This window comes from Felis catus, chromosome B4 (assembly GCF_018350175.1).
Source record: "Felis catus isolate Fca126 chromosome B4, F.catus_Fca126_mat1.0, whole genome shotgun sequence".
Lineage (NCBI taxonomy): Eukaryota > Metazoa > Chordata > Mammalia > Carnivora > Felidae > Felis > Felis catus.
In genome coordinates, this window is record NC_058374.1 from 125717395 (window position 1) to 125733984 (window position 16590).

Here is a 16590-nt window from a genome sequence, read left to right on the forward strand (position 1 = left end):
TTGGTGTGAATTGAGGTGAACATATCACCAAAACCAGTGTACTTTAAGAGTAAATGGGACACTAGAAATAATTATGTTTGGATAATAGGATAAGCCAAGACTAGCCAGGCAGCAGGATGTATGGTCACCCTAGGAACAGATTATAAAGACAAAGACACAGGTCTATGTTATAGGGCCCAAGAGCAAGAGTGCCCTGCTTTGGCCAAGTGCCAATCCCCTCGTTCACTCTACTAGGAGCAGGGGGAAGAAGACCACTTCACAGACATGGTTTCCAGGTAGTACGAGAAGCCAGGTAGATTTGATCTAAAAGAAATCAGTCATAAGATGTTAAGGTATTCCAACTTAACTGGCAAGGCATGATGGCACGTTAATTAAGTGGTAGTTGAATGTTTGCAGGCTCCAAGCTGGGAAAGGTAGTCAGGGAAGACTTCCTGGAAGAGTTGATCCTTGAGAGAGTGGTAGACTTTGGACGGAGGCAGACGAACTGGAAAAGTGTTTCAGGAGAAGGGAACACATGAGCAAAGGGCAGGAGGCAGGAAAAGTGAAGTTAAGTTGGTCATTCTCATTCATCCTTTGATATTATCACCCCTCACCACCATGTAGCCCATAGTTCCTTATTGTGGTGTCTTTTCACCAGTAACAATCTGTTTGAGGATTTGAAACCTTGATCCTCATCATCATCCTGTTCCGTGTGGGTGAGCAACCAGAGCAGCTGACCGTAACTGGTGTCATCTACGGGGTCTGGGGGTCCGGACCTGGAACTGACTAATTAATGAAGCCATTTTAGGAGAAGCTGTTTTTTGACCAAGATGTCTATAACAGAGTTTTTCCAATCATGCGTTAGTGGGTCAACCAGTAACTTTTTTTTTTTTTTAGTAATATAAAATAGAGTGGAAGAGAACATTCCAGAATTTATTACAAAAGAAAGGGTAAATATTGCTTTGTAAAACTTTTGTTTCAGTCACATTCACATGGATGTATGGGTCATGCTCACAAATATTTAAGAACACTGCCTGAGTCAGAGCCTTTTTATTACCTCCTCCTCCCGAAGAAATGGCTCCTTGGGAGAAAGCGAGTTGGAGGTCTGTGATGTTAACTGGATGCTTTCCTAAGATTCAAAATGCAGACAGAAGAGAAAGCTCCAGCTTTTGGATTTTGCATTCTAAAAAGGAGCCAGAAAAGCATGTCATGGTAAATTATAAAGTGCTTCTGTTACCTTCCTTTCCTTCTCCACCTCCTACCCTCCTTCTATCCATTAATAGGTTCATCAATGTGGAGCAGACAAAACAGAGACGACACGGGCTGCCATGTAATACTGACGCATGGAGTGGACACAGTGACTGATCATGACCCTTAACCGTCTCTCTAAGATACAAAATGACCAGACCTCCCTCCCGTCCATGAACAGATCAGCGCTAATCCTCAGACAGCCATGCCAAGCCTTTGGGTTTCCCAGGTTGCTCAGGGTGAGCCAGAGACTGATAAGCAAGCTAAGCAAATTCCCAGGGTTCCAGCTACTAGGTCAAGTTCCTAAGAGCCAACGGATCCTGCTGTACTCTTCCCCACCCATGGAACATTGCAGCTCGGGTCACTGCACAGGCCGCTGAACAAATGCCCAGTTGGCCCGTGAGCCACGCCTTGATCGCTTCACTGTGGGAGGTCAGTTTCCTTTTCCCCCAAGAATCCAACATTGAACTTCCCAGTCCGTCTTTTCTCATTATATAAGCCAGCTGTTTCCTGCAGCCGCCTGCTGGGATGAGAACACTGGCCCCAGGACCGGTCTCTCCCGCAGGCCATGGCTATGGCCTCTGTCCTCTTGGATCTCCGTTTCCTCATCTGCAAAATGGGACAGCCCTCCCTTGCCTTCCCACAGGGCCGCGGGGAGGATCTGGTGGCCTGGTTGCCACTTTCTTCCCCTTCTGCGAGCGAGGTGGTGGTCGTATCATAAGCCACTGCTCCTGTCTGCCGTCTTGGGGGAGTCCGAGGGGTGGGGGTGAGAGAGAGGCTGGGGTTGGTGCTCACGCGAAACGCTGACCCAGGGATACCTCCACCGTACTTGGCCCCCGGCCCACCCACAACTTCCCCAGCAATCTTGCCGCTGCCGCACCTTAAAACCACCCAGCAAGAAAAGGGGGAAACTATTTCTCTCAGTGAAGCCCTCAGGTCCTCCCTCTGAAACCAGAGCTTCGGGGAGAGCAGCGAGTGAGCGGTGACTCAGTGTTTAGTCTGTGGCATTTCGTGTGTGGACGGACTCCGGAGGGTCTAGCTCAGCTCCCAGCGGCGCTAGGAGGGGTCCAAGTGGGAACGAAGCACACTCAGAGGGCGGCTGAGCCCGGCACAGCCGAGGCTGAGGGGAGACACCGGTCCAGAGTGAGTGAGGACAGAAAGGTTAAAAGGTAGCCCTGAGTGGGCGAGTTGGGGTCAGGCAGGGGATGGTCTGGGGCTAATCAAGATAGACATCCAGGCGGAAGCTTCTGGAGCCAACGTGAGGCAGCTTGGCAGCCAGAGAGTTTCTTCCCCCCCATGGATCCCTGGTAGGGAATGTCAACAGCGCGGGGTCTCGTCAGGGCCCCACGCGTGACCGAAGCAGGGGAAGAGCTGCCGGCCCACCTCCGGCTTCGGGTCAGACCCCCCACCTCGAGCCCAGTGAGCAGGCAGGGATGGTGCCCCCACATCGCAGCCACTCCAGACGAGGAGAAACTCACATGGAAACATCTGCTCCTCTTCATGGGAGTAAAATGGCCTCTGTGTGTGCTTGTCTGTTTCCTCCTCATGCCTCTCCTCTTCGATCTCTCTTTCCTCTTGACTTTTGTAAACATAAAGTGTGGTGCCAGGGCTCGCAAACCAAATCCCAGAGATATTGGGGTGGGTTTGACGTGAGGTTCATTTGCTACCACGAAGGCCTGCTTGCCAGGGGGAGACATGTCTGCGAGGAGAGGGAGGGAAGGAACGGGGGGCAGGGAGCACGTCGGAGGTGTGAAAGGAATCCAGGGAACGGGGACGAGCTAGGCTCACACCTTGGAGATGTCACCACCTTCTCAGCCCATGTGCTTAGTGACAGCTGTGGAAGCTTTGCTTGGTCCCGTCCTTATGTGGAAACCTCCTCAGCCCCAGGCCATGCCTTCCACCTGCACCTTATTTCATCCAAAGCTTACTGCCAGGACTCAGCAAGTCATAAATAATGGTAAAATAAAGAACATCCAGTGGACGTTAAATAGTTCAATAAATCAGGCTAACTAGACTTCTTCCTGCTCTCACTGGAGGGACTGGTCACAGCAAAAGCAGCTGTTCCCCGCTGGCCACTAGCCACTCCCTACATGGCCACGCCATGCATTTGGACTAATAACTCGATCAGTTTTGAGCACCCATAATTATTTCCTTCTAACATTATTGCAAAGTCTAGCTACTCTCTCAGGCTCTGCCTTTTATCTCCTGGCTTCCCATTTCCCAGTTATAGGAGACCAGATATGCTCCTGCTGATGACCCGAATGTCTTCTGAGGAATGTCCTTCTGACTCAGAGACTGAAATGTGAAAAGAGAGTGGTGTCCTGAACACAGAGGTCACTCGCTTACTGGTCTGGATAGGGGGAGATATGACGAGGAACAAAAGAGTCTTTGTGTCATAGCAAGAGAGAAGGTGCTTAATCCCCTTCCTTCAGAGCATATCATTTTATCACTGCCTGACATCATAGTTTATGTTTTATATGTATTCTTGCTGTTCCACTGCAAGGTAAGCTCCGTGAGGGCAGAGACCTTGACTTTTAGGGTTGATTGCTCACTGCCATATTCCAGTGCCCCAGACATTGCCTGACACATAGTAGGCATTTGGTAACTATTCAACGGATGAATGGTTGAATGGACCTCTCTGATCAGATTGGATCATGCATGACAAGTAAAATGTCTAACCACATGCACACAATGAGCACAGATATGCTCGCACACCCACACACAGGGGGTAGTGAGGGTTTGTGAGTGAGTATGATAATGATTCTATTAATTCAGACAGTCATGGCAAAAAATCAAGCTTTTCTGTGCCAGGGATTGTGCTAAGAGTTTATGAGCATTGACTCAGTCAATACTCCCAATGTCTTGTCCTATTTTAAAGCTGATAGAACTTTCAGAGAGATTAAATGACTTGGCAAAGTCAAGACTTAGTTAAGAGCAGACCTGGGACTTGAAATCAGGTCCATCTGCCTATAATGTCCCTACCTCTCAACCATGATACTTCCTCAAAATCATCTTTTCAGTCAGACACTCATTGTGTTCAGCAAAACACTATTAGATGATTATTATTTGACTTCTCATGGTTGCCTTATCTCCACTACTAAATTAGAACTTCCTAGTGAGGGACTATATCTTATTTCTTTATTACATTCCAAACAAGACCTCGTACTCTGACCTGCACATAGCAGAAACACAATGTGGGTCTATTCCATTAGTTAATTGATATAACCATTGGGTACATAACAAAAGAGAAGTCAACCACAGATGGCACCCAAAGAAAGAAAGAAATGATAAGATGGAAGTGTCCAAATGGCCCTACCTGGTTGGAGACCTTGGTTGCTAGGGTCAAGTTTTATTCCTCTTTATATTTTCAATTGTTCACAAAAGTCTTGGCATCATCTTTGATGCATGAATTAAGAAAGACTGGTTCACAACCTGGAATTTCAGAGTAGTGGAATTGAAGAGTCTTGAGGGGTATTTTATTTGACATTTGAAGGCTTTGATGGATAAGCACCTATTATGATGCCCAACATACAGAAAATACTCAAACACCTTGTTGAATGAATCAGAAGTGGTCTCATAGTACCTGACATGGTATCTGACATAGAGAGAGGATTCGATAACTGGTTGCCAAAATGTACGATTAAATGATTTTTGCTGGTCTAATAAAAATGTCTCCATTTATCTAGTCAGGCACATTTTCCATTTATTATTTCAGTTAATCCTCATATCAACTCTATGGATCAATAATAAGATAGGAAACTAAGGGAATGGCCTGGGAAAGAGGGCCTTCACAGTTCCATCTAGGCCTTGTCTGATGTATCACCTGTATTTTATAGGTAAAGAAACTGAGCCTCAGAAAGGTTAAGTAATTTGCTTGAGGTCCCACAGATATAAGGGGTAGATATAGGAATAGAACTGCTTGACTCTGAAAGTTTAGCCATGATGCTTGGTCCTGTCCTGTCGGTTCCTTCTGGCAGAAGTGCTATGTTCTAGCATCATAATAGTCCTGGGAAACCCCTAAGCCCCACAAGCCAGCTACTGGAAAGAACTTCAGATACATGGCAGTGGCTTAAGGTGGCCCTCAGTCTTCTGACTTCCCCAGTGTTCCACAGCCAGAATCCTCCCTGCTCTCCCTCCTTGGCAGTAACAACTTCAAAGCATGGGAAGAACACACAACAATTGAGGGCTCTTGGCCCGGTGAGGTGTACAGTATCCAAGTTCTTTGCTTTCGTTATGTAATTTAGGTCTCTCGAAAACATATGAAGTGGATATTGATCTTATTCCCATTTTATGGAGGAAAATACTGAGGCTTAGGGAGGTTGAGATATATGTCTAAGTTCACACAGCTGGTAAGTGGCAGAGCTGGTTCAAACTCAGGTCATCTGGCTTCCCAAACTCTTAAGCACCATGACTGCTTTATTTACATTTATGGTGTTTAGAAACTACCAGTTAAGACATTACTGTTGATATAATAATTATAATCATGGCAATCACATAGTTACTTATTGTTTGCAAGGCATTTCAAAGTGTATTCTTCATCTGATCCCTCTGCTAGTGTTATGGAATGAGTAAAATGCCACATTTTACTGATAAGAAACTGAGGCTAATGCAGGGAAACAACTAAAGAACTGGGAATTTGAACCCAGGCCTGGATGATTCCAACAACTGGATAACACCAACACCCTCCTGGTATCCCTGTCCTTACCTTAAGTTTTCTGGCATTCTTATTTTGATGTTGCCCTTGCCCTTGAAGTTGTACTACACACCTCATCTGCTCTCCATGTCTTGTACTGTATATTTCTTGGGAACTACAGTCAGGAAGATTACAGGGAAATACAAAGACTTGATGTTGATGCCTCAACCCTCTACCTTCTACTGCACCGATCAGCCCTGGTTGTCTGCCCTTTCCCACAAAATTATTAGGGCTCCGCTCTCACAAGGACTTTAAAATAGATGGATGTTGGAAGGATGCTCCTGTTCCACCAGAATGCATTTGGTTAGAAAAAGTGTGATACGGGGTACCGTCTCATTAACGAGCAGAATGGCTTCATCAAGTAGGATCTGAAATCATCCCTTCAAGCAACTACTAACCAACAGAAATAGAGGTAAATATAAGTGCAGAGTAAGAAGTGCAGATGTTAAGTGGAATGCCCTTTAGCATGTAGGTTTAGACCCTTTCAAATTATGTTACAAAATCTATAAAAACCTGTTGGAAAATGAGTAATTCAAAGAGATGCCTCTGGGTGTTTTCCAGAATAAGCAAGTTTTGTTGTTATCATTAGAATCAACATTGTCAGAGCGAGTCTTACACATTAATTGAACTAGCAAATGCTTCTGAGTATAATTTTAGCAATCAACGAATTATATTAATAACCCTTAACATCTGTATGAATTTATGGCGTGCAATATTTTTTCACATATAATGTACTGTTTTGTCCTTACCCCAACCATTGAGATCTTTCCATTTAGATAGAAGAAAACTAAGGTTCAGATCTGAGACTCCCTGAATTCAAATTCATTGTTTTTATTTTTCTATTACTCTTAAATATAATAATAATAATAATAATAATAATAATAATAATAATAGAAATTAAGGGAATGGCCCAGGAAAAGCGATATTCTTTCCCACCTTTACAGTTCCGCCTGGGTCTTGCCTGATGTATTGTTCTTCTGGTGTTTGACTAAGGATGATGAAAAATGAGTTAAATAGATGTGATTCCTCCCTTCTGGATGATTACATTTCAATAAGGCAATAGTGATGCCCATCTAAAGAGTATGTATTTCTTCATTCATCAAATACAAGGACGTGGGGCTTTGCTGGCACCTAAGGAGCTCTTGTGAAAATTACAAAAAGGCTCTTCACCTTCTGAGAGGATGTGACCCCAGATAAATATACAACTACCAACCAGCATAGCACTGGTCAAAATTTTAGCCCCCACTTGTCCCTCAAGCTAGACACCTTTGTCTAGTGTACAAATTTCACAACCAGAGGCAGAGACTCACACTCTAGAGGAGGAGGAGAAGATATATATAAATAGATCATTACAGTGATGCAACTAATTTCATTTTAAAATTTTTGAAAAAGACACTACAAGAGAATAAACTAGGAGTTCCATTCAGAATTTTACTTTCATACTCTTGCTGAGGTTTGAGAAAGCCCAACTAGTGATGTCCTTTTTTCCCTTCCTCAGAACCAATTGGGAGATAAAATTTAGAAATAAGCTGTTATCAGAGACTTTAGGTCGATGGATAAGTAGACTTCTTCATACTAAAACCCCAGAATCAGACTAATTTACCCATCTGGTCAGTTGCAAACGGTTTCAGATTTTCACTGCATACCACCCACCTGGACCCACCCTGGGGCCTAGCCATGCCAAACTCAATTTTTGGAGAAGCCCAGCAGAATGTGTGCTTCCTGCAAAGTGAATTATATGCCAGAGAAAAGAGGGAAGAAAAGGTGGAGACTCTCCTTCCCAGTTACCTATCCTAAATTCACAATTTCAAACATTTGAAAGGCTGGGAGCTCTAACAGAACTTCTCCTCCATGGAAAGAAACACCAGACGTGAGGAAGAACTCCCAGTCTACCCCACTTCCCATTTAATGAACAGAATGATGTATTCATTCCTATTCCCAGAACCAGACCACAAGCAGGGGCCATATCTGTGCCACTTTCCATTTTATCTCTGTGGTACCTAGTAGGAACTCATTAAACGTCTGTTGAAAAAAATGTGTTGACTGAAATGATCAGAGAGGCTTCCAGAAAGGAAATAACATTTGGGTTGAGCCTTAAAGAATCAGTAACCAAGAAACATCAGTGATTAAGGGGATTTGGAAGTCGTTCAACAGGGACACAAGATTTTGTGAAAAGGGGAAGATTGGAGGCAGCACGGGAGAAAGCGGGTCATAGAATGCCTTGTGTGCCAATCAAGCAAGTATTGGAATATAAAGAAAAATAAACAAGGGTGAGCCATAGATGAATGTAGTAATGTCTGGGTTCACATGATAGTAGATGTGACCTTATGGGTATGCCTCCTCCAGACCTCCTATTCAAATACCCATGGAGATGCTCCAAAAGGTAAAAACTTCTTCAACAGGGTGAGCAGAAGATAAGGAAGCATGGTAAAGTGCATGGTTTCTGGAAGCGATACATATGGTAAAAATTTTGAGGAGAAACTGGAGCAAGGTAGGGAGTCAGAAGTGCTAAGTTGTAGGATGGTGGGGGTGGAGCAGGTCATAACTCTTTCCAGAGTGTTTAGGGTAGGCCTGCCTGAGGACGTGGCATTTGAGGAAAGATCTGAAGGAGCCGTGGGAATGAGTATCTAGGGGAAGTGTGCCAGGCAGAGGAACAGCCAGGGCCAAGGGCCTCCAGCAGGGTGAATCTAGACATTCCAGGAACAACACAAGGTCCAGGGTGGTTGGCGTGGAGAGGGCAAGGGGCGGGTGGGAGGAGATGAAGAAATGGGGCAAAAAGGGATGTCACCACAGAGGCCTTGAGGACACTTGAAAGGCCTTTGACTCTTTCCGTGCAGGAAACTGGAGACTTTGGGGTTTTAGTAGATAAGGGTGTGATGTGACTGAGTCTCTAAAAGGGTCACTCGGATGCTGTATTGAGGCGAGACCATGGGGGGACCAAGGATGGGAGCAGGGAAACAGTATAGGGAGCTATCACAGTAATCCAGCTCAGAGAAGGCGGTGGTTTGGACCACGGTGGAAGACGGGAGATGGGCTTATTCTGAACCTATTTTGAAGGGACAGTCAGCAGGATCTCCTGATGGATTGCTTAGAGGTGTGACCGCAGGGTCAAGGATGATAACACCATTTGTGGCCTGAAAAACCAGAGGGGTAGAACTGCTGTCAAATGACTAAGTTTGGGAAGACTTTGAGGGAACAGGTTTAGGAGATAAAAATGTAGTGAAGTTTTGACACGCTGAGTTTGAGACATCCATCAAACATACAAATGGAGATGTTGGGTATATAGCTGGACATTTGAGTAAGGAGTTCAGGTGAGAGATGCCTGGGATGGAAGTTTCAGTTTCAGAGTTTTCAGCATGTGAGTGGCATTGAAAACCATGAAGCTGGATGGGATTATCAGGGGAATGAGTGTAATCAAGAAGACCAAGTCCAATTCTCAGAGCTCTCCAACAGTAGCAGAGGAGGGAATAGCAGGGGAAACAGAGAGGGAGAAGCCAGAGAAACAATAAAACCAAGAAGGTGGTACTCTGGAAGCCAAGGGAGGAAGTAAATCGAGAAGGAGAAAGTGATCATCTGTGTAACATGCAGCTAATAGGCCAAGTAAGATAAGGACTAAGAAATGACCCTTGGATATGGTCTCAGGTTAGGCAATGGGGACCCCAACCACAGTACTTTCAGTGGAACAATGGGGCAGATCAGAATGGGCTTAAGAGAAAGTGGGAGAAGAGGAAGTGGACAGAGTATAGACACCTCTTAGAAGGAATATAGCTGCAAAGGGAATCAAAGAGTAGAAAGGCTTTGGAAGAGCAGGATCATGGGAAGTTCATTTGTTTTTAAGATGTAAGGGATAACAGCACATGTGCATCTAGCAAAGAGCAAAGATTGATAAAATAGGGAAAGAGGGGAGAATCGTTGGAGATACTGTCGAGTGATTGGTTTTAGATTAAAGCCTGAGTAGCACATTTAGTGTAAAGAAAGGGCTGGCAAAGAAGGTGGGACAGACACTTCTATGGCATGGACAGCAGGGCAGGTTGGTCATGAAGTAAAGGGCTGGGGGTGAATGGGGACACTAGCTAAATATATTACGGTATTTCTGAATAACCAGTGTACGTATTTAAATTGAAAGTCCAAAACTATAATAAAAACTAAGATGTATATGGCTTTACAAAAATATACAACATTGACAGTGATGACAAGAAGAAGCTGGCTCTATAACTCAAATTTAAACTTTAAAAAAACTAGGAAATACGTGGTAAAGGGAGGCAGAAGGTGAAAAGATAAACAAAACTCCTCATGGATTCAGGGATTAAAAGCAATGGACCCTCAACTCTGATAATTAGAGAAATATGGATTTCAAGCATATTTTATAATTTCAGAGATAACAAAATCTGTAGTAGAATATAAAATAAGTATTTGAAATTTGGATGCCCTAAAATCCAAGAAGTCTGATCGCTTTTCCCTATAAGCCACATGGGACAGGCCAAAGCCACTCCCAGAATGAGGTCCCAGGAATTTGAAGGCTCTGCTGGAGAAGCAGGAAGTAAGTAGCTAAGCAGCTTACTTCACTTTTATGTTTCCTTCCAGGGGATTTGAATTATTTGTGAGATTTGCAAATTTGAAGGCAAGCAACCCCCCCCCCCCACACACACACATATCCATTGAGTAAACAAGGACAGGTTCTGTCACCTGTAGCCATCATCAGTGTCATATGGATTATAGTCTTGGGGCATCTGCTGAGTTTGGCTGCAGGAAGTTCTCTGCTCCTTCTTAAAGACAGTAAGAAGCCCACATTCCTCTTCTCTGCATTCTCAGAGAGCCCTGCTCCACCCACCCTCCCTTCCTCTCCTTCTCCCCAACTGCTACCCTTCCCTACACACACACACACACACACACACACACACACACACAGCCCCACTCCTTCCGAACACACAAGCAGCTGGGTTCTCATGATTGGAATGATAGGAGGTCTATTTATTTTGGGTTAAGAAGAAAATGTTTATAATTCACAAAGTCAATGAATGGTTTCCTAGCAACTTCTTGTACAACTATTGTGAAATAATATTCCCTTTCTTTCTTTCTCTCTCTCTCTCTCCCTTTCTCCCTCTCATATCCTCTTCCTGACCACCAAGGATTCTTTTTTTTTTTTCTGTTTTAAATAACAGAACACACTGAGGATTTTATAAAAAAACTGGGAATCTTTCTGTAGGAAAGACATGTAAATATGTACATATTCACTCACAATTCAATTGTGATATACTCAATTCCATACACGATTCAAGGAGTTCATGGAATTCCTGAAACCTACCCGGTTAGTAACCCTGTCCTACACACAGGTAACATAACATTCATTTTCCCTCCCTCTCATCCAGACAAGGAAAAAATAAAACAGCAGGTGGTTATCCCTGCAAAAATATGATGGACTCCACTCACTTCAGAATATTTCTTCCACCCTTCCCCAACATTATTCGTTCAAATCCCAAAGCATCAGTGCTCCTGCCCAGAGGGATCTGATCTGCCTGCTTCTGCCTGCATTCCCCCAGCCAGCAAGCATTTGGGAAATGGGAACATACCTTATGATGGCCTGAGGAGAATGCCATTAACATAGGCAACTCGAAAGCCTTCCAAACCCAATAAAAATGGCATCAGTGGTCTCCTCACCCGGCTCCATTTCACAGGCTCATCACCACTGGGTGTTGACCATCTGTGAGTGCCCAAGAGCCAAGGCCAAGTGCAGAGCTGTACTGCCCTGGACCCTTAACACAGCCCAAAGTTGACTTCATTGCTTCATGAGGCCCCAGGGGCCTTTCAAATGTCAGCTTAGATCCTTGGTCACATCAGTGTCACCAAGTTGGAACATCTTGATCAAATCCTTTACAAAATGAAAAACACATTGAATAAAAGAAGATATTAACAATTGTCTTGCCCTGAATATTCTTCTTTAGTTCTTCTCAGAAACAACCTTCTGAAATATCACTTCAAGGGGTCAATATGGCTTGAGGATTAAACAGGTAGCCTCTAGAGTCAGAGTAACCTGGTTGGAAACCCATTGCCACCACATATCGGCTGTGTGACTTTGGACATGTTTTTTTTACCTCTCTGTGCCTCAGTTCCATCTGTAAAAGGAGACCAATAATGTTGAAAAATACCTCTGGTATAGGGTTGTCATGTGGACTAAATGAGTCGCTATGTAGAAGACACTTGAAACAACATCTGGCGATAGGAAGTGCTCAATAAATATAAGCCACCACCACTCTTTACATTTTACAGATTAGAAACTAAAGCTCAGAGGGCAAAGTGACTCTCTCAAGATCACACCCCTAAGCTACATCTCTAGCAAGTGATTCTAAGGACTGGGGTCACAGCCAATCTGTGATGCCTCCAATCTTTCTTGAACACCAAACCCTTCAAAACGATTGCCTTTTTAAAATCAGTCTTTGTGACACTGCATCATTCCTGTGATAGTCCTGCCCAAAATGCAAACCTGCGTCTTACTGTAAGGAAACATCACACAACCCAAATTGAGGGCCATTCTTTAAAAATAACTGGCCCATACTCTTGAAATATGTCAAGGTCATGAAAGACAAAACGTGAGGGCTATTCCATATGGAAGGAAACTAAAGAGACATAACAATTAAGTTTAACACACAGTCTGGATTGGACCCAGAACCAGAAAAAAAATTTTTCTTTTTGCTACTAAGGATGTTGTTATTAGGTCAATCGGCTAAATTTGAATAAGGTATGCAGGTTAGATATAGCATTATATCAACATAAATCACTTGATTTTGGTCATTGTAAGAGAATGTCCTTGTCACTTAAGAAAATATACATTGAAGTATTTCAAGATAAAAGGACACCGTGTCCACAACTCCCTTTCAAGCAGTTCAGAAAAAAAAAAAAAATATATATATATATATATATATATACATATATATATATACACACACACATATACATATATATACATACATACACACACGCACACACATGGGGCGTGGGGGGAGAATGACAAAATAAATGTGGCAAAATGGCAACATTTGGGGAATCTAGAAGAAGAATATGAGGGAATCTTTGTGCTATTCTTGCAACTTCTCTCTAGATCTGGAATTGCTTCAAAATAAAAACATTTTGGAAAAAGAAACACAAAGAACCAATCTTCTCCCTGCCAGTGATTGCCCCTGAGCATACAAAGTGTGGGGTAGAATTTCTCTGCGGCCTCACCTACAGATACAGCTTCATTCCAGAGAAGACTTCCTTGTTGATGTTAACACAGTTGATTTGTTTTTCCAAGAGAAGATACTCCACCACCACCCATTGGACCCTTATAAAAAGAGAGACATTTCAAAATTAGAAGACATTATTCTCTCTTGTCCAAGAGGATGTAGCAATTTCTCACTCCTTTTCCCCACTCCTGAAAGCTGTCCATGGTTACACTCATCACTCGACACCCACTGACAAAACCCTTTTTTGTCTGCCAGATTTTCACAGGCTTCTAAAGAATGCGGCGAATTTGCCCTGCCTGACTGTGGTTCATTTGCGCAAAATTCCTCAACCCCCTTTTCCATTCACACTTTCATCGTCCGTGCCCTTTGGTCCCATAGGCCCCTTAAAAACAGCACCACAGAGTGAGTGGATGGTCGGGGCCAGGGGGGAGGCCGCAGGCCGCCGAGTCAGCAACGGTGAGCACCTACTGGCTACTGCCAACTGAGCCAGCCGGGAAGGAGGCAAGCCTGGCCCGCCCTCGCAGAGCTTCCACTGGGCAAGGAAAGGGGAACCAAAGTTTGGAGGGTGCTGCCGAAGGGAGATGCAAGGTGCTGGGGGGGTGGGGGAGCTGTAGAAAGGGAGCAACTTACCCTGCCCAGGTCAAGGGAAATCCTGTGCCACGGATCAGGGGGAGTTGGGTGGGGAGTGGGGAGCAAAAAGAGTATCTTCCACTCATAAGAATAAACACCTGTACTTTTTTTGGGAAACAAAACGGCACCAGGAGTAGAGAAAGGAGTGAGTGATTCTCCCTTATCTTTTCAACCCAGGGGAAACCTATTCTCAAACTCCGTGTGCACTTCCCCTTCCGCCTCCCTGCCACCCGGGGTCACCTGGCCACACCCAAAGCTGGATGGCCAGTTGAGGGAGAGCACTTTGACTGGCACTCACCCGTCATGATTCATCCCAGGGCTGGGTAAGGGCTCAGTCTCTCCGGAACAGCACAGCCACCATAACGCAAAGCCAAGCTGTTCTCCCCGTGGTGGGTAAGGTAGCCCTGGGGCTGCTGGGTAGGAAACCAAAGGTATCTGCCTCGTCCTAAGCCAATGTCTCCAGCCTTCCCTCACAACTCAGACAATCCGGTTTTGCATACAGCCTCAGGGCAGTGGTCCTCCAACCTAAACACGCATCATTATCACCTGGAGACAGAAGCTTCTGTGCTTGGCATCCTTCCAGATTTTGCCCTACGTACCACTTTATCAGCTATTCATTTGTATCTTTTATAATGAAATGGTATCATAAGTCTAGCCCTTTCTTAAGTTGTGTTAGGTCATTCTAGTGAACTATCAACCGGGAGAAGGCCCAGGGGTCATGGGAACCCCCACTTGTGGCTGGCATTGAAGGAAGGGCAGCCTTGGTGGGGAGCTTGCCCTTTAACTAATGGATCTGATGCTAACTCTGGGTGGTTAGGGTCAGAATTGAATTGAATTGTGGGACACAAGCTTGTCAGAGATCTGGTGTAGGAATGCACTCATTTAATCCTTATATATATATATCACATATCATCATTGTCCCCAGTTTAGAGACAAGAAACAGACTGACAGGGTCCCACATTCCCATGATCACATAGGAATCAGTGGAGTCCAAACTGAAACTCAGATGGGGGTCTCTAGAACCTGAGCTCTAAATCCAGGTGACAGCTGAACACAAGGCCAGGGGTACCACGTACCTGTTGTGTATGTGAACGATGCTCCGGTGTTGCACAACGTGGAGCCCCGTAATCACCTCCCCAGTCCGGGTTAGACTCGTTCGGTCATGAATCATCTGGGGCATTTGTTAAAAATAGGGATTCCCAAGGCCCTTCCCCTGAGGACTCTGATTCAGTAAGTTTGGGGTGAGCCCTGGGAACTTTTATTTTTAACAGGCTCCCAGACTGTTCTGACCACCTGGCAAGTTTGGCAAACGTGGTGCTGTGCCACTCTTAGCAGCCTCCTTCCCCAGCTGCACGGGAGGGCCAAAGAACCTGCCTTGCTGCCACCCAGTATTTGTCTGAGTACCTGACACGTCCCTATACAGAGATCCTAAGAGCTGGATATGGTCTCCTCCAGTCTCCACACCGTGGCTCAGTCTTCCACTTGGAGGAATTTTAATCAATTAGGCAGTACGAAACCAACACGACACGGCCAAAGCCAAGCCCATCCACAGCCCCACTCCTGCTTCCTGCTCTTCCTCCTGTGTTCTCCAAGTCAGCAAATGACCCGCCATCCACCCAGACGTCAGGGCCACAAATCTGTGGCACATCCTTCCTGCACTTTCTCCTTCACTCCTCCACTCCTGGTCACCATTTTCTAGTCATTTCTCCCTCCTTTGTGATACAAACCAGCTCGTCCTCTTCTTCCCTCCGCTGGAGGACACCCCACTCTATTTTTCCCCCAGACCTGCTTACTCACCAGGCTTTCCGTCCTCGTCCTTCACACCTACCCCATACACGCACCCTCTGGAGGCAGACTGCATATTCCAAAGATGATTATGACAACATCTCCCATTTCACATGCTCTTCTAGAATCTTCTCACTATTCCAAAAGAGGTAGGGTCTAATGTCCCTTCTCTTGAGCATAGGTACATTTTTGTGACTATTTCAATCAAGAGAGTATGCAGAAGCGATGTTACCTGACTTCTGAGGCTACTTCCTGGTGGTGACTCAGATACCCCTTTGCCCACTGTGACACTCACTCTTGAGACCTTCAGTCTCCACCTGTGCCTCCGTGTCGGCAATCAACTGCCCTGAGACTGCCGAGCCAGGAAAGAAGCCCAAATTTGCCCACACTCGGAGACCACATGGAACAGCCCCGAGGCTACGTGAAGAGAGATGCCTGACAGGCTCTCAGGGGCTCCAGCCCCTTCGGCCACCATTTGGCTGCAACCACGTGAAAGACCCCAAATCAGAATTGACCAGCTGAGCCCCTTCCCAAGTTCCTGACCCAAAGGAATTATGAGAGATGACAAAATCATTGTGGTTTGAAGCCAGAAAGTTTCTGGAGTGGCTTTTGCATGCAGCAGCTGCTAACTGGAACCCTCTTTAATGGACACACAGTGGCCAGAACTATATGAAGCCAGAGAGCAAACTATTTGTTACCACTCAGCATGGATATTGAGAGGAAGTGCTTTTGACAGGGGGATTTCCTCCTCGTTGAATCCTGTCTTAAAAAAAAAACAAAAAACAAAAAGAACAACTTGGGCTTGTGCTTTGTCTGGATTTGGGCAGACCTGGGTTCAAAGAAACCACTTTGGCTGGGTTGGTTAGACACCACCCTTCTTGGAAACTGCACTGCATTGAAAGAATGAAGAGAGACCATGGATGAGGAGGGAGAGGAAAAATACACCAGGCAGAGGCAGTATTGGGGCCGGGGGGGTCCCTATCTAAGGCAAGAAAAAGAACAATATGTACTCAGGACTACAAGAAGGCGAGGGGC

At 45.1% G+C, this 16590-nt stretch overlaps 1 long non-coding RNA gene across 1 annotated transcript; it reads right to left on the reverse strand.

Moving 5' to 3' along the window:
* Positions 1 to 268: 268 nt before the first annotated feature.
* Positions 269 to 15629, reverse strand: LOC111561416. The gene is made up of 5 exons (XR_002744007.2): positions 15568 to 15629; positions 13139 to 13238; positions 2706 to 2926; positions 1037 to 1162; positions 269 to 484 (listed from the first exon to the last, which is right to left on the reverse strand). It is a non-coding gene; the product is annotated as an uncharacterized LOC111561416 (long non-coding RNA).
* Between the last annotated feature and the right edge of the window lie 961 nt (positions 15630 to 16590).